General features: G+C 45.5%; 1 protein-coding gene across 1 annotated transcript in view; it reads left to right on the forward strand.

The window, feature by feature from the left end:
* The first annotated feature begins 14,146 nt into the window (after positions 1–14,146).
* The window catches only part of TJP2 (tight junction protein 2), a 129,140-nt gene continuing 119,723 nt past the window's right edge, over positions 14,147–23,563 (forward strand). The window contains exon 1 of the mRNA XM_049633619.1: positions 14,147–14,378. The gene's annotated coding sequence lies outside the window, so the exon portion shown is untranslated. The remainder of the gene's footprint in view (positions 14,379–23,563) is intronic.

A 23,563-nucleotide genomic window follows, 5' to 3' on the forward strand; every position in this document is an offset into this window, starting at 1 on the left:
AAATAGGAATACTACTCAGTGATGGGTAGTAAAAAGTGTGAAGAAGAAAAATAGAGGTGCCAGGCTGGCTTAGTCCGTAGGGCATCTGACTCTTGATCTCACGGTTATGAATTTGAGCCCCACGTTGGGTGTAGAGATTACTTAAAAAAAAAAAAAAAGGAAAATGAAGGCCTTGAGAAGGCTAGAACATGCTGGGTAGAGTTTTCTCTTCTTCTTTCTTTCTTCTTTCTTTTTCTTTTTTTGTGGTAAAATGTACATAAGATAAAATTTACCATGTTACCCAAAAGTAATTTATTTAGTGGAGAGGCCAATGCAGATCCATGAAGAGAGACAATTCAGTGCTAAGCACAAACTCTTTAATCACAGAGAGGATTTTCATATCTGTATTAAAGAGCATGTGCTTTGTGAATGCAAATTTATGAGGCTGTGATGTCTACTGAGTTTCTGTTTAGAGTTATAGGACTTGCTCCTTTCAGATATGAGTGAGGAGTCATGAGTTTCCTTTGGAAGTTCCATTAGCTTAGGGAAACTGAAGATAGGAAGCCTCATTTAAAATCGAGCTGGGGGCCCCTGGGTGGCTCAGTCAGTTAGGCATCCGGCTCTTGGTTTTGGCTTAGGTCATGATCTCATGGTTTGTGAGTTTGAGTCTTGTGCCATGCTCTGTGCTGACACTGCGGAGCCTGCTTGGAATTCTCTCTCTTTCCCTCTCTTTCTGCCCCTCCCCTGTTCTCTTTCTCTCTCTCTCAAAATGAATAAACTTAAAAAAAATAATAGAGCTGGAAGGGCACCAGAATAGCTCAGCTGACTGAGCATTAACTCTTGATTTTGGCTCAGGTCCTGATCCGAGGGTTGTGGAATGAAGCCCCGTGTCTGGCTCTGTACTGAGCATGAAGCCTTCTTAAGATTCTCTCTCTCCCTCAGCCCCTCTTCCCAGCTAGTACTCTCTCTCTCCCAAAAAATAATAATAAAATGAAATGAAATGAAATGAAATGAAATGAAATGAAATGAAATGAAATGAAATTAAAAAAAAAAGGAGTTGGGAGGCCAGCAGGAAGAGCTCCCATGCCCTATTGCTCATCGTCAAGTGCAGACCCAACCAGAAGAGAAGGACCATGCATTCCCAAAAGGTAGAAGCCTATGTTATGACTGCAGCAGGAGGAAGGAAGAACTTCTCCTTGCCCAACAAGCTCAGCCAGTAAGAAAATACCACAACTCAGCCACCGAGAAAGCATCACCACCTGAACTCTCACTTTCTCCAAAGGACTTTTGTCCAAAGTAGCCCCTCTCAACCTAATCCTTTTCTTTATAAAGTAGCTTTCTCCTCCTTTGATCTTCAGACTTGCCTATGGCTTGCCATAGCTTGCATGTCCCAAATTACAATTCCTCTGCTATCCTCAAATAAACCCACTTTGCTGGGAAAATAACTGGCTGTTTTACTTTTAAGGTCAATAGCTTGTTGGTACATATTTTGCCTATGACAGGAGCAATTAATCTTACATTAATGAGTACATTCCATTTTTCTGGGTACAGGGAACAACACGGAAAGGTCTATGTCTCCTCTAGTTGGTTAACAGAAATAACTTTGTTATTATTATTATTTTATTTTAGATAAAGTGTGCAAGTTGGGGAGAGGGGTAAAGGGAGAACGAGAGAATTTCAAGCAGGCTCTGTGTTCGGCACGGAGTCAGACATGGGGCCCAATCCCAGGACCCTGGGATCAGGACCTGAGCCAAAAACAAGACACTCAACCAACTGAGCCTCCCAGGGACCCCAACAGAAATAACTTTAGACCTTAATCCATTCACCCAATATGATAATTTTGTCATCCATAAAACCTTCATGTATTCTGCATGATGCACCTAATTCCTGTTCAATCAAAGATCCTGCAGTGGAGGAAAAGAATTTTCTCCTATCTTTCTAAACTCTTGGCTGAGACCCCCTTGTAATAAAAGACAGATTAACAGGAGAACAATAAACAGAAGTTTAATGACATGTATACCTGTTGTGTACATGGGAGAGACCCAGGAAAACTGAGTAACTCTCTGAAGTGGTCCAAGCCATCACCTTAAATAATCTCCAGTTAAACACAAAAGAGTTGGCAGATGGGGCAGAAGCAGAGGGTGGGGGTCACCAGGAAAAGCATCTCAAATAAGGGTAAGGTTGTTTTGTAGGCTTAAATCTTTACCTTCTCCATTGATTAGAATTTCTAGAGATTTAGAGACCTCCTGCTCTTCCTGGCACAGACAGGAAGGCAAATGTAAACTGCTGTTACAAAACCAAGTAACTCTCTCCTGCCTGCCTTCTCAAAAAAAAAAAAAAAATTATCTTGAACTAATCCTTATGCCAAAGAGACGTATTCTGGGGTGGCAAATTCTGTTTTCCTTCAATCCATCATGATTTCTGACTTATCTAGATATTTGAGATTAACTTGCTATGATAATACCATGCAGAAGTCACAAAACCAACCCTACCCTACAGCCACACAAAGGAAATTAGAAGATTCATTTAAAAAACCAGGGCGCCTGGGTGGTTCAGTCGGTTAAGCGTCTGTCCTACTCTTGGTTTTGGTTCAGGTCATGATCTCATGATTTCATGAGTTCAAGCCCCACATTGAACCTGCTTGGGATTTTCTCTCTCTCTCTCTCTCCCCACCCCCTTTGCCCCTCCCCCACTCATGCTGTCTCTGTCTCAAAATAAATAAATAAATTTAAAAAATTTTTAAAAAGAAAAAGAAGATTCATTTAAAAAACCGAACATGTTCTCCTTTGAGTTGTTCTTCTAATTTGCTTTCCCTGGAAACTTGCAGAGAAACAAGCACATTTGCCCCAGGTGGATGCTTGTTTTCTTATTGATATGAAAGCTGTAAGAGGAAATGGAGTTGTTTTTCCTGTAAGGAGGGGCAAGCCTTGTAAATATAGGCAGAGCCACTGCAAATTCCTAGGGTAAGAGCTTTGAGGTGTGTACAATGAGTTTGCAAAATTTTCTAGAAGGCTCATAGAGCACACAATAGTTAGGGCTGGATGATCTATGTTTGGGCAGGGAAAGCAGAGACTCAACAGCTTATAAAGATGCAACAACTACACTGTGACCTGCTGAGAACTCATCAGTAACTGTTCATCTCCAGGAGGTTTATTTTTGCCGTCCGTATCCTTCATCTGAAACATCCGGGCTGTATGTTTTGGAATTCAGAGTTCTTTGGGAATACGGTCTGTATACTGTATAGCATTGCATAATACCTCCAGCAGTCTGGGGTAGTACTCCAATAATTAAACCTATGGATATATCCCCAGGGAGATGTATGATTATTTATACCAAGTAGAATACATAAGGACCATAAAATAGACTTCGATCATCAATTCAGGTCAGATTTTGCTGCCAAATTGTTTAGTACCAAACTTTTGGTTTCAGAGACAAAATTCTAAAATTTCAGAATTGCGGCTAAGGGACTGTGGACCTATAGGACTTTTCACTGCGTAATTCCAATAGCTTGCTTGAACCTATCTCGTGAGTGGTTACAACGCTATGAATCAAGGATCCGGGTCTCGGCAGAGATGAATTGCTCAACATCACACCCCTTCACAAAAAGCGGAAGTCTGTAATGGGATGTATTTTGTTGAGGGGTATTTAGTGTGTATCATGAGACCTGAAAAAACGCAAGTAAGAACTAAAACACATTTGCTGGGTGCCTTTACCTGGCTCAGCAGAGGGCAGAAGCCCTATGAATCATATTCATCTAGGCAGGTGCAGGCCACAGACAACCGATATCTCCCAAGTGAATTTGAAAGGATCTTATTACCCAGGATCCTAAGAGGGTTGTTGCCTTGTTGCCTTGGGAACCATAGGTAAGGATAATGAAGTCAGGTCCTCATTTTAGTGACTCCTCAGCTCTTGATACAATGTCTTACAGACATGGCTGCCTCACGCTTGCCAGACCCACATTCAGGACGTATTTCTCCTGGACAGTCGACGCTGTGGTACCTGTGGCCGCTTCATCCCTGACAGAGAGCGTGGACCATGCTCTCCATACAGGCCACACGCTGGACTACCTCCGGTTTCTGTCTGCTGGGTTTCAGACTGGCAAGTGGGAGGCAGGGCATGGACAATGTGGTTCATAGGATGGCTCGGGAGCCAGGTAAGTCAGTAGCTTTTGTTTTGTCCTCACTTAGTGAGTATAATACCTCACATAGTGGGTATTCACTATGCAAGGAGCATATAGAACTTTCTGGTGAGGATCATTTAGTCATATCAAGGCCAGAAATGAAATATTTTACTTCCAATTCATTATTTATATAGGGAATCATACTGTGTTGAAGAGACAATTTAATGTTTCTGCTCAACACATAATATTTATTGAGCACGTATTATGTGTCTCCGTGCCAGATATAAGCTCTGCAGAGTGGAGAGGCTAGGCTGTAGTGTGTGTGGGGGGGAGGGTATATGTGTGACTAAGAATAGCCTTAGGAACCCATTTTGACTAATGTAAACAGGAAAGCTCATAGGCAGATTCGGCCAGCGTGGGCTTTTGCCTACACGATGCCCTAGACGCCTGAAGGTAGAGAAATCATCTCCAACCTATGAGGGTCAAAACTCCAGACAAAAATGGCAGAAAGACCGGAAAAGTCTTGTCCTCTGTTTGCATCTCAGAGATGCTGTAGCAGATATTTGTGATGTAAACAAAACAAAACAAAACAAAACAAAACAAAACAAAACCCCCCAAAACCCAGAGGTCTATCTTGTTTGGCCACTGTGCTTGAGATTCTGTTCTCTGTACTGATCAAAATTCTGATACACTATCCTAGAACTTTTTTCTCTGTGGGTGTGTATAATTTCTAGCACTAACAACAATCTATGAGGCAGATAATATCATCCTCATTCTTAAAAGAGAAAAGAGGTTCAAGTAGGTCTAGTGAGCCTACCTCAGTCACACAACTAGAAAGTGACCACACGGGGACAGATGCCCAGGTCTGGGGACTCCAACACCCAGGCTCTTTCTCCACCTGTACCACGGGCCCCTCTCCAGACTGGCAGAGGAAGAGATTCCTCCAAGTCTCTTTTAAAAGTGCACGACGTTAGAAGATCTTGAACCAACACATTAACAAGCACTTGTTAAAAAGTTAAATGACTGGGGCAACTGGATGGCTCAGTCAGTTAAGTTGATTTTGGCTGAGGTTAGATCCAGCCCTGCGTTGGGCTCCCAGCTGGGCAGGGAGCCTGCTTGAGCTTTTTTCTCCCTTTCCCACTGCCCCTCCCCTGCTCGTGCTCTCTCTCTCTCTCTCAATAAATACATAAATAAGTAAGTAAATAAATAAATGACATGGCTCAGATCCCACCACTTTTCATAATACTTTTTCTTTGTGCACAATTGTTCTCAATCCCTGTTCATTAGCATGCAGAGCTATTCTGTATGTCCTACTTACTATTCTGCGTTTTCCAGCTAATAGTGTTTCTTGATGTTCTTATACATCCCACGATATTTTCAATAAAAAAAAAATTCCGAATGCAACCTGTAAAATGCTGAAAAAGGGCGAGAAATTATCTGTGCTATCCCCAAATAAAACAAATTCACTGCTTGCATTTTGGTTTATTTTGTTCCCGTCCTTCTGCCTGTGGGTTTCAGTTTTGCATAGTTGGCAATTGTGGTATGGAAATTTGTCTTCTGTCATTTATGCTGAATATTACGTTATTATCCACAGACTCCATGAGGCCAAAACCTTCGTTTTTTGTTCATTATTGTATCACCTGAGCATGATAGAGTAAAGCCGGTTCAATAAGCATTTGTTGGTGGAATAAATATTACTACATACTCATTTTTTTTAAGTTTATTTATTTTTTAATGTTTATTTATTTTTGAGAGAGAGACAGAGCGTGAGCGGGGGGGGGCGGGTCAGAGAGTGGGAGACACAGAATCTGAAGCAGGTTCCAGGCTCTGAGCTGTCAGCACAGAGCCTGACGCGGGGCTTGAACTCACAAACTGTGAGATCATGACCCGAGCTGAAGTCGAATGCTTAATCGACTGAGCCACCCAGGCACCCCAATACTGCTACATATTCTTCAGAGTTAACCTATATATGCCCACATAATTTTCCTTTTGTGGCTATATCATCAATTACTTAATTTTCCCTAATTATTGGATATTTTCATTGTTTTCAATTTTTTGCTCTTACGAATAACGTGTTCATGGAAAGTCTTGTTCATGTAGCTTTCTCTGCATTTATCCTATTGTCTGAAGATGGCAGCCCAGGGTGAAATCACAGGGTCAAATGACTTGAACATTTTTTACGAGTCTTGATGCGTTTCATGAAAACGCCTTTTGAAACGGTGGGAGCAGTTTACAATGGCAATAGCAACGTAGCACCATCACCTGCCCTGGTCTGTGTTGTTTTTAAATTGCTATTGATTTAAGTGGAAGAATCCCTTAATCTGTTGGCATGCTTGTATAACCTCGCGTTAGTGTTGCAGGCATAGTGTGCCAAATAAGTAGTCATTGAAATGTGAGTCCACTGTTTCGCTCAGGTCCCTAATAGCCCCCCTATTTCCCAGTACATTATAAGCACAGGTGAAATTCAACCGTATATCTCTGGTTGGCCTATACATGTAAACACCAGTTATAATGATTACACAACTATTATTTTGTTTACAGGCTTTTTTTTATGGTTTAGTGCTCTTCGAGCATCACAGTAAAAAGAAGATGATTTTTACATTAGATACTATGAGGAATCATGTCCTTTTTCCTACAGAGTTGTTCAATGAATTTATCTCTTTCTGTGTCTCCATGTATTGCTAGTTTCATCTCCCCCCCCCCCCCAGAAATTCATAGGCAATCCCACCTCCAGGGATTTTCAATATACTTTTCACATGTGTTTACACTTACTTTTCACCAGGAGCTTAGCTGGAGCTTAACAGTAATCTTTGGACTGTTAACAAGTGATCAACAGAAAGTATTATTTCTTTATGAGCTGTTTGTCAAAGTCCAAAGACTAACATCACTGAGTGCCAGAAAGCAGGCAGTGTTCCAATTACTTAAACTGCTATTTAAAAAATTTTTTTTAACGTTTATTTATTATTGAGAGATAGAGAGACACAGAGAGTGAGAAGGGGAGGGGCAGAGAGAGGGGGAGACACAGAATCTGAACCAGGCTCCAGACTCCGAGCTGTCAGCACAGAGCCCGATGTGGGGCTCGATCCCACAAACCGTGACATCATGAGCCAAGGTCGGATGCTTTATCAACTGAGCCACCCGGGCACCCAAAAACTGCTATTTTTTTAGAAACAGTTCCCAAAGCTTTGGCCACAGAAAGTATCTAGAGGTAACCCCTGCCTCTCAAGAGAGTTTAGGAAGGACTTAAAATATCATGCCAGGGGCGTCTGGGTGGCTCAGTCAGTTAAGCGTCTGACTTCAGGTCAGGTCATGATCTCACGGTTTGTGAGTTCGAGCCCCGCAGAGGGCTGTCTGCTGTCAGCATAGAGCCCGCTCAGATCCTCTGTCCCCCATTCTCTTTGCCCCTCCCTCATGCTCGTTCTGTCTCTCAAAAATAAATAAACATTTAAAAATAAAATAAAATATCATGCCCCAATAGAGTGGACTATAAAGTTAAAGGGGCTCAAGGTAACTGTTGCAGGGATTGCTCAGCATGGAGAAGGGATTGGTCTTTGGTTACTCCTTTTGCCTGTCTTCTCAATACCCCGACTTGTAGCTATACGGGAGGCATTTACCTGCCCCATTTCTGCCTCTGCTTGGGGAGAAGGTGGGGCTGCTGCCTGCCTTGCCCCATGGAGGAGGGACCTGGGATTTCTCCAGACCCAGGAGCAGCCTTGTGTTTAGACCAGACAGGTGTGACTGGGGGTGAGGCTGGGATAAGGAGTGTTGAGAGAGCATTCAGGGGCCACGTGGCCCATGCAACTGTGGCCAGGGTGTTTCTGAGAGCTGCAGCTGCTTCGTTCAATGTGCGGGACACTCCAGGGCCCCGTGATTCCCACCACTAGGTCCCACCAAGACAGACATCCTCCTTCCCATTAGGATCCCTACAAGTGTCAGCCAAAAGATACCTGGAAGCTCTTCTAGTTCATTCCATTCATTTATTTTACTTTGCTTTTAATTAAACTCAAAACCCAAAAAAGCAAGACAGAGAGCTAGTGCAGGGGAGGGAGAGACAGAGAATCCCAAGCAGGCAGCACAGAGCCAGATGTGGAGCTTGAACTCACGTGAGATCATGACCTGAGCTGAAATCAAGAGTCTGGTGCTTAACTGACTGAGCCACCTAGGGGCCCTAACATTTTTTCTTTAAAACAAATTTGGGGGTGGGGGTGGGGGGCCCTGGATGGCTCAGTCGGTTCAGCCTCTGACTCTTGATTTTGGATTAGGTCATGATCTCCCGGTCCTGGGATGGAGCCTTTCATGGGACTCTGCAGAGCCTGCTTAGGATTCTCTCTCTCCCTCTCTCTCTCTCTCTGCCCCTCCCCTTCTCATGTTCTCCCTCTCTCTCTCTCAAAAATAAATAAACATTTAAAAAATTGTTTTTAACTTAAAAAATTTTTTTAAGTAAATTACACACGGGGCTTGAACTCATGCAGGCTCCACCAATTAAGCCAGCCAGGGGCACCCTTTTTCTCTCTGTTTTTAAAAATTGTATCCATATGGGGTGATGGAGGTTAGCTGGACCTATTGTGGCAATCATTTCACAATAGATGTAAATCAAACTACCAAGCTGTGCACTTTAAATTTGTACAGTGATGTAAGTCAATTGTTTTGCAGTAAAACTGGACAAAAATGCCAAACATACACAGGCAGCAAAGTCAAGATTAGAAACAAAACTCTTCCTGGGGCTCCATGGCATACCTATTGCCAGGAATGAAAACACTTGTCTTACCAAGGCAAGTGCCCCACTTTAGACTGTGATTTGACCTCTTCCCCATCCTGCCCGTCCAGCCCACAGGTGAAGCACAGTATTGATTTCAGAGCCTCTGGACGCAGAACACAAGAGCTCCCAGTCATGAGAGGCAAGAGAATAGGGCTTTGTCTCCCAGAAAGGCAAGATGGTTTCTGTGGGACTGCCTTGGGGCCAGTGCAGGGAGGGAACCGCTGTGGAGCTCCAAGTCAGAACCCAGAGTTCTTGCCCCATTTTCCACGGTACTGCCCCTGGGGCCCAGGGAGGTGACTCTTTATTTCTCTGAGCAGATTTTGCAATGTGTAGTCTTTCGAGTGGAAATGTGTATTAGTTACTGAAAAGGCTGTTTTGCCGATAACAGGAAAGCGCAAAGGAATACATACAGCATGTACCCAGAATGAAAAGAGTGGGTGGGAAAAGGCAAGATAATGTCAGTTACTAGCTATGCCAGCCAGAGTCCCTTTCTTCCCTACCTGCACACATTCAAAGAAAATCCAAAATCCAAGTCTTTCAAGTGTTCATTTCAGCTCAGACACGGAAGGAAATTAAACAGGTATTTTAGTGTGTATGTGTGTGTGTGTGTGTATGTGTATGATAGGTCACCCAAACACATGTAGTACCAACATCAACCCCATATACTAGATTAAATCAGTGGCGTGTAATTAAAACGTGTTTTTACTAAGTTAGGGAATATCAAGTTTACCCCAAAAATACCTCATCAATTTTTAAAAAAAATTTTTTTTTTTTAGCGTTTATTTATTTTTGAGACAGAGAGAGACAGAGCATGAACGGGGGAGGGGCAGAGAGAGAGGGAGACACAGAATCTGAAACAGGCTCCAGGCTCTGAGCTGTCAGCACAGAGCCCGACGCGGGTCTCGAACCCACAGACCGTGAGATCATGACCTGAGCTGAAGTCGGACGCTTAACCGACTGAGCCACCCAGGAGCCCCGCTCATCAATTTTTAGTGGTTGGTGATTTTGAATCAGGGCCCAAATAAGAAATACACACTGTATTTCATTGATACCACTTAAGTCTTTGAATCTATAGGTTTCTTCCCCCTCCATGTTTAAGGACTTGCTACTTGTTGAGGAAATTGGATCCTTCGACTTTTTGAGTTTCTCACATTCTGCATTTTGTTGATTGCACCCTGTAGTAGTGTTGTTTAACGTATTCCTCTCTTCTAGAAATTCTTTTAAACTGGTAGTTGGAGGCTCAGTCAGTCCAGCTTCAGCTCAGGTCATGATCTTGCGGTCTCTGAGTTTGAGCCCCGTGTCGGGCTGACAGTTTGCTTCGGATTCTATGTTTCCCTCTCTCTCTGCCCCTCTCCTGCTCACACTCTGTCTCTCTCTCTCAAGAATAAATAAACATTGGGGCGCCTGGGTGGCGCAGTCGGTTAAGCGTCCGACTTCAGCCAGGTCACGATCTCGCGGTCTGTGAGTTCGAGCCCCGCGTCGGGCTCTGGGCTGATGGCTCGGAGCCTGGAGCCTGTTTCCGATTCTGTGTCTCCCTCTCTCTCTGCCCCTCCCCCGTTCATGCTCTGTCTCTCTCTGTCCCAAAAATAAATAAAAAACGTTGAAAAAAAAAATTAAAAAAAAAAAAAAAGAATAAATAAACATTAAAAAAAATTTTTTTTTTGTCAGCACAGAGCCTGTCGAGGGGCTCAAACCCACAAACCGTGAAATCACGACCTGAGCCAAAGCCAGATGCCCAACTGACTGAGCCACCCAGGTGCTCCTAAAAAAAATACTTTTTAACTGGTAGTTGGATCTAGAAACTTGGACAGACTCAGGTTTGCTCTTGTTTGGCAAGAATGTGTCATTTTTGGTGTTGTATATTTCCATCAGATGGCACACAATGTCTGGTGACCTTCTCTGTGATGTTAGTGGCCATCGATGACTATTGCCCTGATCCACTATTTTATTAGGGTTTTGGAAGATGCTGGTATTTGTTGCAATTTTCAATCCTTACTTGTTGTTGGCTAGAATAATCTCTTCATCAACTATTTAGTTATCCTGAGATACAGTCTGTACATGTTTTAGCCTGAATTTCCAAGAAGAAAGAGCCTTGAGACATGGGCTTTATTGGGGAATGTGATCCTACAGAAAGAAGTAAGGGGTGGGGAAAGCAGAGAAAGCCAACTAAAGGGAGATTCACCCAGTAGGCTGCTGCTTCAGGCACCTGATTGGTTGATCTGTGTGACTTAATTTCTGAGAAGCAATGCCTACTGAGTCTCAGGATAATTCCTCTTGGGGGGAGAAAGAAAGGAATATTCATACATCAGCTTCTAGCCCTCGCTGATCGCTGATCAAAGGCTAGACGATGAAACATGGGCACCTGGAAAGTTTCCATGAATCCCCACCCTGGCGTTGACAAAGAAGCACTGGGGTAGGAGGGAGGAGATGAGGTTATTTTCAGGTTGTTCCTGCATGAAGCTGGATAGAGACCACCTCGACCTTGTTGCTGCTGCAGTGACTAGAGTAAGAGACACGTGAGACAAAAAGGCAGGTGAAATGTGTTAATTCTTTTACAATTTACCAGCTTTCAAAATAATGAATTAGTTCTATTGCATCTGCAAAGGTAACCAGTTAGAGTTTTTTTGTTTTTGTTTTTGAGTATCATTATGACTTATAGACATATAAGTATTTGATAGGTCTCAATTCATTGCAGGTATGTTTCTTTCTGATGCTTAAAATTTATCACACTTTGGCCGGTGGGTGCTTCCACAAGTTGGCTTTGGATCCCATTTGATGTGAACCTTGGTTTTCGATAGCTTCCTTGCTTTCTTCATTGACAAGATATTCCACGCTTATTTCCGCTCAGGTCATGATCTCACAGTTTGTGGGATAGAGCCCCGGGTCGGGCTCTTCACTGACAGTGCAGAGCCTGCTTGGGATTCTCTCTCTCTCTGTCTCTGTGCCTCTTCCCTGCTCATTCTCCATCTCTCTCTCTCAAAATAAATAAATAAACATAAAAAAAAAAAACTTTAAAAAAAAGAAAAGAAAGAACTTGTTGATAGGCGATGTGGAAATGCAGTTTGGAACCGAAGGCCAAGAAAGAATTAGGAGTCTTTGGTGCAAAAAGGTGGTTTTATTTATTTTTTATTTTTTTAAAGTTTATTTATTTATTTTGAGAGAAAGAGAGAGTACTCAAGCAGGGGGCAGAGAGAGAAGGAGAGAGAATTCCAAGCAGGTTCTTCACTGTTAGCACCAATTCCAACACGAGGCTCAAACTCACGAACTATGAGATCCTGACTTGAGCCAAAATCAAGTTGGATGCTTAACCTACTGAGTCACCCAGGTGTCCCAAAAAGGTGGTTATATTAATGCACAGGGACAGGACTTGTGGGCAGAAAAAGCTGTACTGGGGTTGTGCCGGGTGACTGATTATATACTTCGAGTTGGAGGAGGTTAGGGAGAGCGTATGTCCCTAAGGAATTTTGGAAGGTTTCCAGGACATTGAGGGGGCTAGCAATTGTTAGGAAAAGGTCATTTATTATTGTCTAATAAAACCTTACTCGTGAGACCCTTCAGATGTATATCTGTGGGGCATATGCTTGAAGGATGATTGCGAACATATATTTGAGGGGTAGAGATAAAGGAAGTCTCCAAAGTAATTTCTATACATTTAAAGTAGACTCACAGGACCCTGGGGCGGAGGGGGTGTCTGAATAATGTTACCCTAAGATTGCCTTTTGCCTTTAGCAAAGTGTCAACATGGAGGCAGCTGAGCTCCTAGAGGAAAGTCATTCTTGTCTCAAGGACTTGTCAATGGGTTGTAAGTTGTAAGGAAATTTTTTTTCTTTTGCCTTTGTTTCCCCCATCAGTAGGTACCCCCAGAAATCTAAACTAAATGAACTTGATAAGAAGCACTGTCATTCATTCCATTATTCCCGGTAGAGGTTTGGGTGAGAAGGAGCCCACGAGGTTTCTGTGTGTGTGTGTGTGTGTATGTGTGTGTGTGTGTGTGTGTATGTGTGTGTGTGTGTGTGTGTGTGTGTGTGTGTGTGTGTTAAAAAACACAATATAGGGGCGCCTGGGTGGCGCAGTCGGTTAAGCGTCCGACTTCAGCCAGGTCACGATCTCGCGGTCCGTGAGTTCGTGCCCCGCGTCAGGCTCTGGGCTGATGGCTCGGAGCCTGGAGCCTGTTTCCGATTCTGTGTCTCCCTCTCTCTCTGCCCCTCCCCCGTTCATGCTCTGTCTCTCTCTGTCCCAAAAATAAATAAAAAATGTTGAAAAAAAATTAAAAAAAAAAACAACACAATATAAAATTGACCATTTTAACCATTTTTAAACATACAATTCAGTGGCATTGAGTACAATTCATACTCGTGTGCAACCAATGCCACTATCCCTCTTCAGAACTTTTTCATCATATCAAATTGAAATCTGCACCCATTAAACAATAACTCCCCATCACCTTCCCAGGGTTTTTAACGTGACTAAACGAAAGAAGCACCTGCTTGCCACTTTCAGGCACTACGAAGCTTTCGCCTTCCAGGCCGAGCCGGGATTCATTCCCGTGGTGACTAAGCAGGCTCTCGGGTTAATGCTCCCCACACCTATTGTCCCAGCGGGAGGAACCGGTATTTCCGGATTGGGGCCTCAGACCCTGTGATCCCGGCTAAGGGCGAGGTTCATGGGGGAGGGGAACGGAAGCCGATCATAAAGGTTAACTTTCCACCCACATCACCAACCTGCCTCTCACCCCACTCCACCCCCAAACAGAAACAAAGACCCCCGCGCCACCAAACACCTACAATAATGGCGCACAACCATCCCTCCCGTGCTCTTTTGAAGGGTACTGTGGCTAACCCCTTCCAAGCTCACACCCCCGGGGAGGATCAGAAAGCCGACCAGAGAACGAATCAAGAAAGCAGCACAGCGAATCCCTTTTGCTCTAGGGCCGGAAGAAAGCTCAGTGGCAGTTTTGCGTAGAAGGGAAGAGGCAGGGGAGTGGATTCCCAGGCTGGAGGGACTAGTAGCTCCTGCGGCCGCAGCCCCTGCCCCACCGCTGGGTGGCGCGTGCGAGCCCCCCCGCAACCGTTGCTTACACCCCAAAGTAAAGCTGCAGTAAGCTGCGTTTCCTGCCCCTGGCTCGCGCAGCTGGCACCCGTGGGGACTCCAGGAAGGAGGTGACCGCCTCTGCCCACTCTCCTCCCCTCCGCGCCGCGGCTCTCTGGCTCTCTGCTGCCCACTCCCCCTGCCCCCACCCTGGATTTTTTTTTTTTTTCTTTCTCCCAAACCTCCAAACAGGAAATAGTTTGAGTCCACAATAGTACACAGGAGCAGCGACCGAGGCCACTCGTGCCCGCCCATTCCCCGGGCAGCGTCCCGCACTCCGACTCCGGCCAGGCGCCGCCAGCTACGAGCGCCGGCAGCGCACCGGACACCCGCCCGGCCGCCCGCACCGCGTCGGAGCGCGCCCCCGCGGCCCCGGGAGCCGCCCTCGCCCCGCGCTGGACCCCGCCGACTGCGGCCACCCCCAGCCCGCAGGCGAGTACCCTCCTCCTCCCTCCCCTGCCCTGCCCTGCCCCCGAGCGCCCGCCGCGCGGCCGCCTGGGCTCGGGCGTCGCCGGGATGCCTCCCTCCAGTCCCAGCCTGGAGAACTAGGGATTTGCGGGGTGTGGCGGGGCGCTGGCGCCCTGGATCGGCGTGCGGGCGGAGGTGAGGGGCAGCGAGAGCACAAGCGAGTTGATTCCCCCCCCCCCCCCCCCCCGGTCTCCCTGTGGATTCGGTGTGTACTTTACTGGGCCCTGATTGTTTCCTCTCTGGGCGTGCTTAGCGGACTTTTTGCCTCCCCGTCCTGCCGGGGACGATGGCGCATCGTGGGGTTTCTCTTGCGGGACTGTCGGCAAGTGGGCTCGAGTACGCACCCGAGGCGGCTACAGGTGCTTGGGAGTCACCGTCTTTTTCCTACCTGGCCTGGCGCCTTCACCAAGGAATGGGGACTGTTTCACTTTCTGTTGAGCCTCTCTTTAACCAGGTTAAAAGGGCCTCTGAGTTTCTGTTGCCAGCGTTTGCGGTACGTGTAGGGGGGCAGGAGCTGGTGCCTGGAGGCCGAGGGAGGCGCTAGTCAGTTGCAAGCAGGTGGGGACTGCCAGTGGAGTCTCGGTCGAGCCTCAGCTGCGGGGCTTGCAGACCCCGCGCAACCGAGAGCTGGAGTGCACAGTCCCGGAGGTGCCCGCGGGCCAGAGCTACCCGCAGAGCCGCGACCTGTGCCCCTAGCGCCGCAGAGCCCTCGAGGGTTCCCCCGCCCTTCACGTTAACCTGCTGGTTAACGTGGTCAGTTTTCCAGGCTGCAGGGCTCTTCTATAGGGAACTCCGTCAAAGCGGAGTTGGAGATCTTTATGTTGGATAAAGGCCACCGAATTCCAGGCATTCTTCGAGCTTGGGAAGGGTATTTTTAAGTTTTGAAGGCTGCCCGGAGGCTTTCTGTGAAGTTGCCTCTGTCGACTGCCCTTATCGTGGGTGGCAGATTCCTAGTCCGCGAGATGGGTGGATACACCTGGGAAGCCCCCCCTCTGTCAGGCTTTCTGGCCAAGATTCTCAACGCAGTTTTACAAATGGTGGGTGGTAGGTAATCCACGTCCTTAACCGATTCACTTGAAAGGTGCGACCAACCGTCTTCATGTCCTGGTGAGGAGACCGTGGTTCTAGATGACCATCAGACTGATTGGGCGATGGTCTTTTTACTCGGAAGCACTCTTGGGCCTTGCTGGTTGAAGTGAGGTTCAGGGCAGCAGCTGTATCACCTGGCGGCCTGTTAAAAGTGGACCCAGACCTGCTGATTCAAGATGCCCAGGGGATCGTTTCCATAATAATGTTTGAGAAGCACGGCCTGTTCAATGTGAAGACGTGAATTACAGTACACTTCCATACATTTTCATCAAGTCCTACGTTGGAGCCTTCATTCTGCCAAACTAAGACAATTAAGTTGCATGGGGCACAGCCCCTCCTCCATCCATAGAGTCAGGCTCCTCAGGGACATTTGGATGTGTGGTTAGCATACTAGGCTGTGAATTTTTTGTTTCTGGATACCTTCATTCTTTGATTGTTGCTACTATAGTAAAATATGCATAACACGACATTCACCATTTTAACTGTTTTCACACGTACAATTCAGCGGCATTAAGTATGCTCACATTGTTGTGCACATCATTATTCTCCGTTTCCAGAACCTTTTCATGGTCCCAAACAGAAACCCTACCCATTAGACAATACTCCCTTCTCTCCTCTCCCCAGCCCCGGAACTTCTGGATACTTTAAATGGTATATTTTGTAGGGTAGAGAAAACGTTGAATAGGAATGCAAAGTAAAATCATGTTCACAAAGTATGTATAAACATTTAGAGATTCCTGAGTCACTGTCCTGGTGGACATGGCAGTATAGCTCCAGGTTATTATTACTATTATTAAATTTTTAAATATATTTATCTTTAGGAGAGAGAGAGAGAGAGCGAGCATGAGCAGGGGAGAGGCAGAGTCTGGGAGACACAGAATCGGAAGCAGGCTTCAGGTTCCGAGCTGTCAGCACAGAGCCCAACGTGGGGCTCGAACCCAGGAACAGTAAGATCATGACCTGAGCCGAAGTCCGGCCCTTAACCGGCTGAGCCACCTAGGCACCCCTGAATAGCTTTTTAAAAAGTTAATATTTATTTTTGAGAGAGAGAAAGAGAGTGCATGAGAGGGGGAGAGGCAGAGAGAGAGAGAGGGAGACACAGAATTGGAAGCAGGCTCCAGGTTCCAAGCTGTCAGCACAGAGCCTGATGCAGGGCTCGAACCCACGAACCGTGAGATGATGACCTGAGCTGAAGTCGAATGCTTAACTGACTGAGCCCCCCCACCCCTAGCTCCAGGTTTTTAGAGTGCATATGATTTCTTTTAACAGAGACAACCAGAAACCCATGAGGGTTTCCTTTTTGTTTTGGCTGCAAAGGAATGGAGTTACTCGGGGCTCAAGCTGCTGTGATTAGCTAGTGCACATTAAAAACTAGATGCCTGGTGACATTTATCTCTATGCTTCCGTTAACTGACTATTTTAGGTATCCTGTTTATATTGGGTTTATTATTTCTTTTTAACAGTGACTCAAACTCATTTGTGAATGTAGTTGGAATAAACCTTAAGGAAAAAGTTGTTGCTTGGGAAATAGGGGGAGAGGTCACAGCAAGACTTCAGAAAGAAGATTTGAAATAATTTTCCCAAATACCCCACACTATGTATTTTGTCTCTGCTTTCATGTTAAATGAGTCATCTGGTCCCACAACATTATTTCTAGTTGTAAAAATGTTTGTATAATTGAGAAAAGCTTGTAATAATGGAAGTCATTTGCCCGCATCTACTTAAGATTGTCCAGCTTGTGATTTGAGGACACACTTTTCAGTGAGAACACAAATACGAATTGGCAAACTAATAAAAGTGGTTTCATTCATGAGCTAAGAAAGTCATTGTTATGGATCAAGAATGCGGTTTTGGGGGTGCCTGGCTGGCTCAGTTGGTAGAGCATGCAACTCTTGATCTCGAGTTTCTAAGTTTGATTCCTCGCCCCCCCCCCCCGTTGGGTGCAAAGATTACTTAAAAATAATATCTTAAAAAAATGTGGTGTCTAATCCATAAGTGATCAAGGATATTGGGAAGATTTCCTAAATAGCTGAGTAGTGGGAAATCCTTCAAATTCTTCCTAGATTCCTTTTTTTCTTTTTCTTTTTTTTTTAATTTTTTTTTTTTTTAACGTTTATTTATTTTTGAGACAGAGAGAGACAGAGCATGAACAGGGGAGGGGCAGAGAGAGAGGGAGACACAGAATCTGAAACAGGCTCCAGGCTCTGAGCTGTCAGCACAGAGCCCGACGCGGGGCTCAAACTCACAGACCGTGAGATCATGACTTGAGCCGAAGTCGGACGCTTAACCAACCAAGCCACCCAGGCGCCCCCCTTTTTTTCTTTTTCTAAGACACTTGACTTTTCCTGTGTTATGACTTTTATCAGAATGAGCCTATTGACTTGTAGGAAGGAACTTACAGCTTCCTTTCGCTGAAAAATTCCTTTGAAATGATGAATGAAAGATAATTCAAATGGGTTAAGATTAGACAAACAATTCTCCCTTTTGAGGAGATTCTTATATTCACAGAAATGCAGATTTTTGTGAATTTTGTAAAGCAAAAGAGAAAAGGTTTCCCTTCCTCACTGTGTTCTCTTCTGAAATAGCAATGTAGTTCAGAGTTTTCTTTGGTGAACAAATGCTGTTTTGTAGTCTACACACGAGGAAAAAAATTCCATAGAACACGTCCAATGAATGGTTTTTTTCAGTGATGCCAGGGGAATCATTTGGGGAGTTTAGTAAAAATGGATGACGTTGGTCATCATTCTCCAGATCTGAGTAGCCTGGGTATTTGGAAGAACCCACCGGTCTCCAGAGGAGAGATCAAGGTGCTGACCTGTTTGATTTAGAGTCCATGCCTATTGTGAATCAGGTATTTTCAGATACATTCTCATTAAATCTTCACCATGACCTTGAGAGAGGTATTTCTTCTTTCCCCTCATTTTACAAATGAGAAAACTGAAGCCAGTTGTGATCTTCCTACTCTAGACCATGGTTCTTTCCACTGGTCTTCTATGTAGCATCGTCTCTACCTATAAATTCCCCTACATCTCCAAGAAACTGTGTATTCATTAATATCTCTTGGAACATGAGGTATTGGGTCCTCAGGCAAGTACGAAGATGAGCCAGTGAAGTAAATTCCAAGATAGCAAAGGATTTAAGAGCAAAGGGTTCTTTTCATGGTACCGCAAGACCCCTGATGAGTGATGAGTTAGATTATACTTGGCTTGAATGTAGCATTATTGTAGCTGGTCTAGCTTCCAGAAAAATCAAGACATGGGCATTCTCCTTATTGAGATTGGCCAGCGTGCTGTCTCTGCATACTGGCCAGCCAGTGTCTATGTGGAACCCTGAGACACTACAGACAGCATAGAAGAAAGGGCACAGGATTTAGGTGTGGGACTAACATGTACCCTGAACAGCCGACTGGGTAGAGTGAACTTCATATACTCAGAGTGTCCACATCCTGAAATATAAAATTAGGGGCATACTTATCTCCCTGTAAGTTTATAACAAGGAATCCAAAGTGCTGGTAAACTGTAAAATGATAGCAGAACCTATTTCATTTTCATTTGGGAGAAATTTATAATGCAAAAAAGACAGAAGAAGCTACATATTTGAGGTACCTAATACTTTTTAGTTCACTGAATCTGTTTGTAATTCTCTTCTCGCTTTAGGCCATTAAAAAAAATAATTGTATTGAGATATAATTCACATGCCATAGAATTCACCTATTTATGTATGTATGTATGTATGTATGTATGTATGTATTTTTAAATGTTTATTTATGTTTGAGAGAGCGCAAGCTGGGGAGGGGCAGAGCGCGGGGGACTGAAGATCCAAAGCAGTGGGCTCTGTGCTGACAGGCTGACAGCCGCAAGCTTGATGTGGGGCTCAAACTCACTACCCCGAGATCATGACCTGAGCTGAAGTCGGATGCTCAACCACCTGAGCCGCCCAGGTGCCCCGCAATTCACCTATTTAGATCAACGCATTGCTTTTGAGTGTATTCGCAGAGTTGTGCAACCATCACCATGATCAAATTCAGGGCATTTTTATTGCTCTAAAAAGAATGCCACCCCGCCAGGAACACTTTCCACCGTTTAGCTGGCACCTCACAATCCCTTACCTCCCCCTCCCTAGGCAACGACCACTCTACTTTCTGTCTACAGATTTGACTATTCAGGACATTTCGTATAAATGAAATTACACATTATGTGGCCCTGCACGTTGCCTTCTTTCACTTAGCCTAATGCTTTCATGGTTTATGTACAATGTGGCATATATCAGTGCTTTATTCTTTTTATTGCCAATGAGTGTTCTATTGTGTGTGTCTGCCACATTTGGTTTATCCATTCATCTGTTGATGGACATTTGAGTTGTTTCTACTTTTTGGTTATTAGGGCTAATGCTGCTGTGAACATTCATGTACATATGTTTTTATGGGGGCATCTGTTTTCGTTTCTTTTGGGTACATGCCTACAAGTGAAAACCATATAATAACTCTATATTTAACATTTTCAGGACCTGCCAGACTCCTTTCCAAAGTGGCTGCCCCACATTACAGTCCCACCAGCAATGTAGGGGGGTTCCAATTTTCCAACACCCTCGTCAGCATTTATTGTTTGTCTTTTTTTTTTTTTTTTTTTTTTTTTTTTTTTTTTTTTAGCCATCCTCTTTGGTGTGGAGTGGTTTCGATTCACTTCTGATGGCTAATGATGTCGAATATCTTTTCACGTGCTTATTTCTCAGGCCATTTGTTCTTGACTTTTTTTTTCTTTTATTCTTTTTTAAAGGAAAACTAGACGGAGAAAGGAAAATCAGTTTTGAATAGATTCCCTAAGTTCCGTGGTTTATAACGCTGAAAATGTAAATTGAGCCCTTTGCATTTCTGAAATTAATTTCAGTGTTGGGTCATCTATTTATTTGCTGTAGGGCCTCGTGCATGTGGTACCTGATGTTTCAAAGGATTTGAGGGAAGAATTAATGAATACATAGTTTCTCGGAGATGAAGGGGAGTTTAGTAGGCAGGGACTTATTATTCTACATGCTGACTTAATGCTCACTAAAAAATCATGCACCTCTCAAATGTTAATAACGCACCACATGTGTGCATACCAAACACACCAAGAAAATGCGTTGGTGCCAATGGTGAATGTTTTAACTAAATGATGAATATTTGGGGCGCCTGGGTGGCTCAGTCGGTTAAGCGTCCGACTTCGGCTCAGGTCACGATCTCGTGGTCTGTGAGTTCGAGCCCCGCGTCAGGCTCTGGGCTGATGGCTCAGAGCCTGGAGCCTGCTTCCGATTCTGTGTCTCCCTCTCTCTCTGCCCCTCCCCCGTTCATGCTCTGTCTCTCTCTGTCTCAAAAATAAATAAATGTTAAAAAAAAAAATTTAAAAAAAAGATGAATATTTAACTAAAATATCATTTGATACTGTGTGGGTTAATATTTGCCCAGTCTACTTATGAAAATATACAGTCATAGGCTTTAAAAATCATATTAACACATTTGTATATATACAAGACATTGTTTATATTTTATTGGGGTGCTCTTCATTTCCATGTACCCCCCCACGGAGGGCACGCTCATGGACGTTTTTGCAGGAGTTCGTTCATTTTGTTCTTTCCTTCCCATGCTGCATGGCAATGCTTTTCTCTGTAGCCATGTGGAGAATTCCCTTCATGCTCTATAGCCACAAATTAATCATGAATTTTCAAAATACCTGTTGCATTTTGGAGGCCCACCATATGGAACTTGGGTTGTGCTTTTACTTGTGTTACTGGTAAATGTGGGTAGCATGAAGAGAAGCAGGGAATTGGGCTGCATTTGAGACTTGTCTGAGATACCTGCGGGAGTGAGTAGTGCAGGGGATCTCAAACCTTAGCCTGCCCCTGAATGCCTGGAGGGCCTGTTCAGACACATTATCTCCAGCCCCACTCCTTGAGTTTTTGGCTTCTGTAAGCCTGGGGTGGGGCTTGAGAATCTGCATCTCTAACAGGTAATCAGGCGATGCTGCTGCTGGTCTGGGGATTGTGTTTTGAGAACCAGTGGTTTGGAGGCATTTGGAAGTGTCAGCCTGGAGCTGGAGTGAGGGAAGGGACAAAGCTGGAGGTCAGCTGGCACCCTGTGCATACGGGAGCTTGGTGGAGCCAGGGGAGTGGGTACTATCCCAGGGAGGCACACATAAGTGCTGGGAACTGAAACGTAGGAATATGGAGAGGAGAGGTGGGTGGAGAAAGAGAAGCCTCTGGGATCGGGAAGGAAGGGGCAGAAGGCTCAGAGGAGACCAAGGCCAGTTGACGCCCACAAACTCCATTTAAACAGGGGAGTAAGGGCATGTCTGGGGTGTGGGTTGCAGAAGGGGGAGGGTTGGGCTGTCCCTGGCTAGTGGGTGCTGTAGCTGTATGGGCGGGGGGCGGGAGCTGGGGGGGGGGAGGGTGCTGACCTTTCCATCCCTTTCAGAAAGTCCAGCATTACTGGGTAGTGGGGTATGCTGCTTGGGACCGCAGGGTCAAGCGTGAACTTTCCTCGTAAGATCAGGAGCCCCTTTAGTCCTGCAGGCCACGTCCTGGAGTCACAACTGACTGCTCTCCCTCTTCTTGCCTGTCACTGCTAATCATCATCAGTCTAGAACCTAGGTGAGCTTTGTCAATAAGAAACAAGAGTCCTGGGGCGCCTGGGTGGCTCTGTCGGTTGAGCATCCCACTTCGGCTCAGGTCATGATCTCGCAGTCCGTGAGTTCAGGACTGGCGTTGGGCTCTGTGCTGACAGCTCAGAGCCTGGAGCCTGCTTGGGATTCTGTGTCTCCCTCTCTCTGTGCCTCTCCCCCACTTGTGCTCTGTCTCTTTCTCTCTCTCTCTCAAAAAAAGCAAGAGTCCTTTGTGCAGGTAGTGACCTTGAAGTTTACTTTTCTTCCTTTCGTGTATTTGCTGGTCAGCTTAATAGCTTTAGGATCTGTGCTACCACATGTCTAGTCTCCTTAGCATGACTGGGTATAAGCCGATTCAGAGAGTGGGTGCTGATAGTCTGTGTTGTGAAGGTCAGGTTTGCTGCAGAAGAGAAATCCAAGAAGGGCCGTGGCAGTCTACCGCGGTCGGGTCTTCTGAAACTTCTGGGACGACCCTTCCTGCTGGTTTCATGCAGCTGAGACAAACATCCCCTATTTTAGTTTACATTTTAGTTTCAAGGAATCTTCATTGTATCTTAGGATGTAGAGCATTTCTCTTGGGTTTGGGAAGGAGGCCAAAGCTTGCCCATGTTGCCATTTGGGGGCATCTGTTGTGAGCAGGGGAGAGGGTTTATGATCTGTAGCTGTGAGCTTGCTGCTCAGCTCTGCCTGGTCGGCCAGGAGCTGAGCGAGCGCCTGTCTACTGCAGGCTCGTCTATCCGCCCCCGGTCCCCCTCAGCCAGTTGCACACTTTTACATTCCTGCCTGGCCCCTGTGGGCTCTGGGTGTGTGAGTCCTGTCACCCACTGGCAGGACTGGACAGGAGGTATTTCACAACTCTGCTCCTGTGCCGAGACAGTGCACCCCAGCTTCAGTGATTTGTAAGAGGACTCACAGGACTTAGCACACAGTTGTCATCGCTATGATTGTTACAATAATGGACGCAAAGCACAATCGGCAGGGGGAAAAGGTGCACAGAGCAGAGTCTAGGACTTGCTACGTCGGCATCCTCTGCACGGCGCTCACCAGAAGTTCAGGCTCCCAGATGGAAAGCTCGTCTTAGGATAACTTTACGCTGTTTATGCGAACAGTTCAGGGAGAGTGAGCCACTCTTATCAGCCCTGGGAATGGTGGAAGACTTCCCCAAATCCAACTTTCCAGACTCCGGCCAAGGGCCAACCTTGTAAGCAGTCCTTTCAAAGGATGTTGACTATTTTGTGCACCGATGGGGAGGACGATGGAAGGTGAGGGTGGTGACAGAAGCCCCTGTGGCTGGGGAAAGGGTCCGTCCACCAGTCCGTGCAGCTTCGGAGTTCTGGGCTGCGGGAGCCTTCCTCTGTCTGACCAAAGTGGGAGAGGGCGGAAGTGAAGTTGGGGTTTGCACTCAGATCTGGGTTTCGGGATGATAAT

Source organism: Panthera uncia, chromosome D4 (assembly GCF_023721935.1).
Source record: "Panthera uncia isolate 11264 chromosome D4, Puncia_PCG_1.0, whole genome shotgun sequence".
NCBI classification, from domain to species: domain Eukaryota; kingdom Metazoa; phylum Chordata; class Mammalia; order Carnivora; family Felidae; genus Panthera; species Panthera uncia.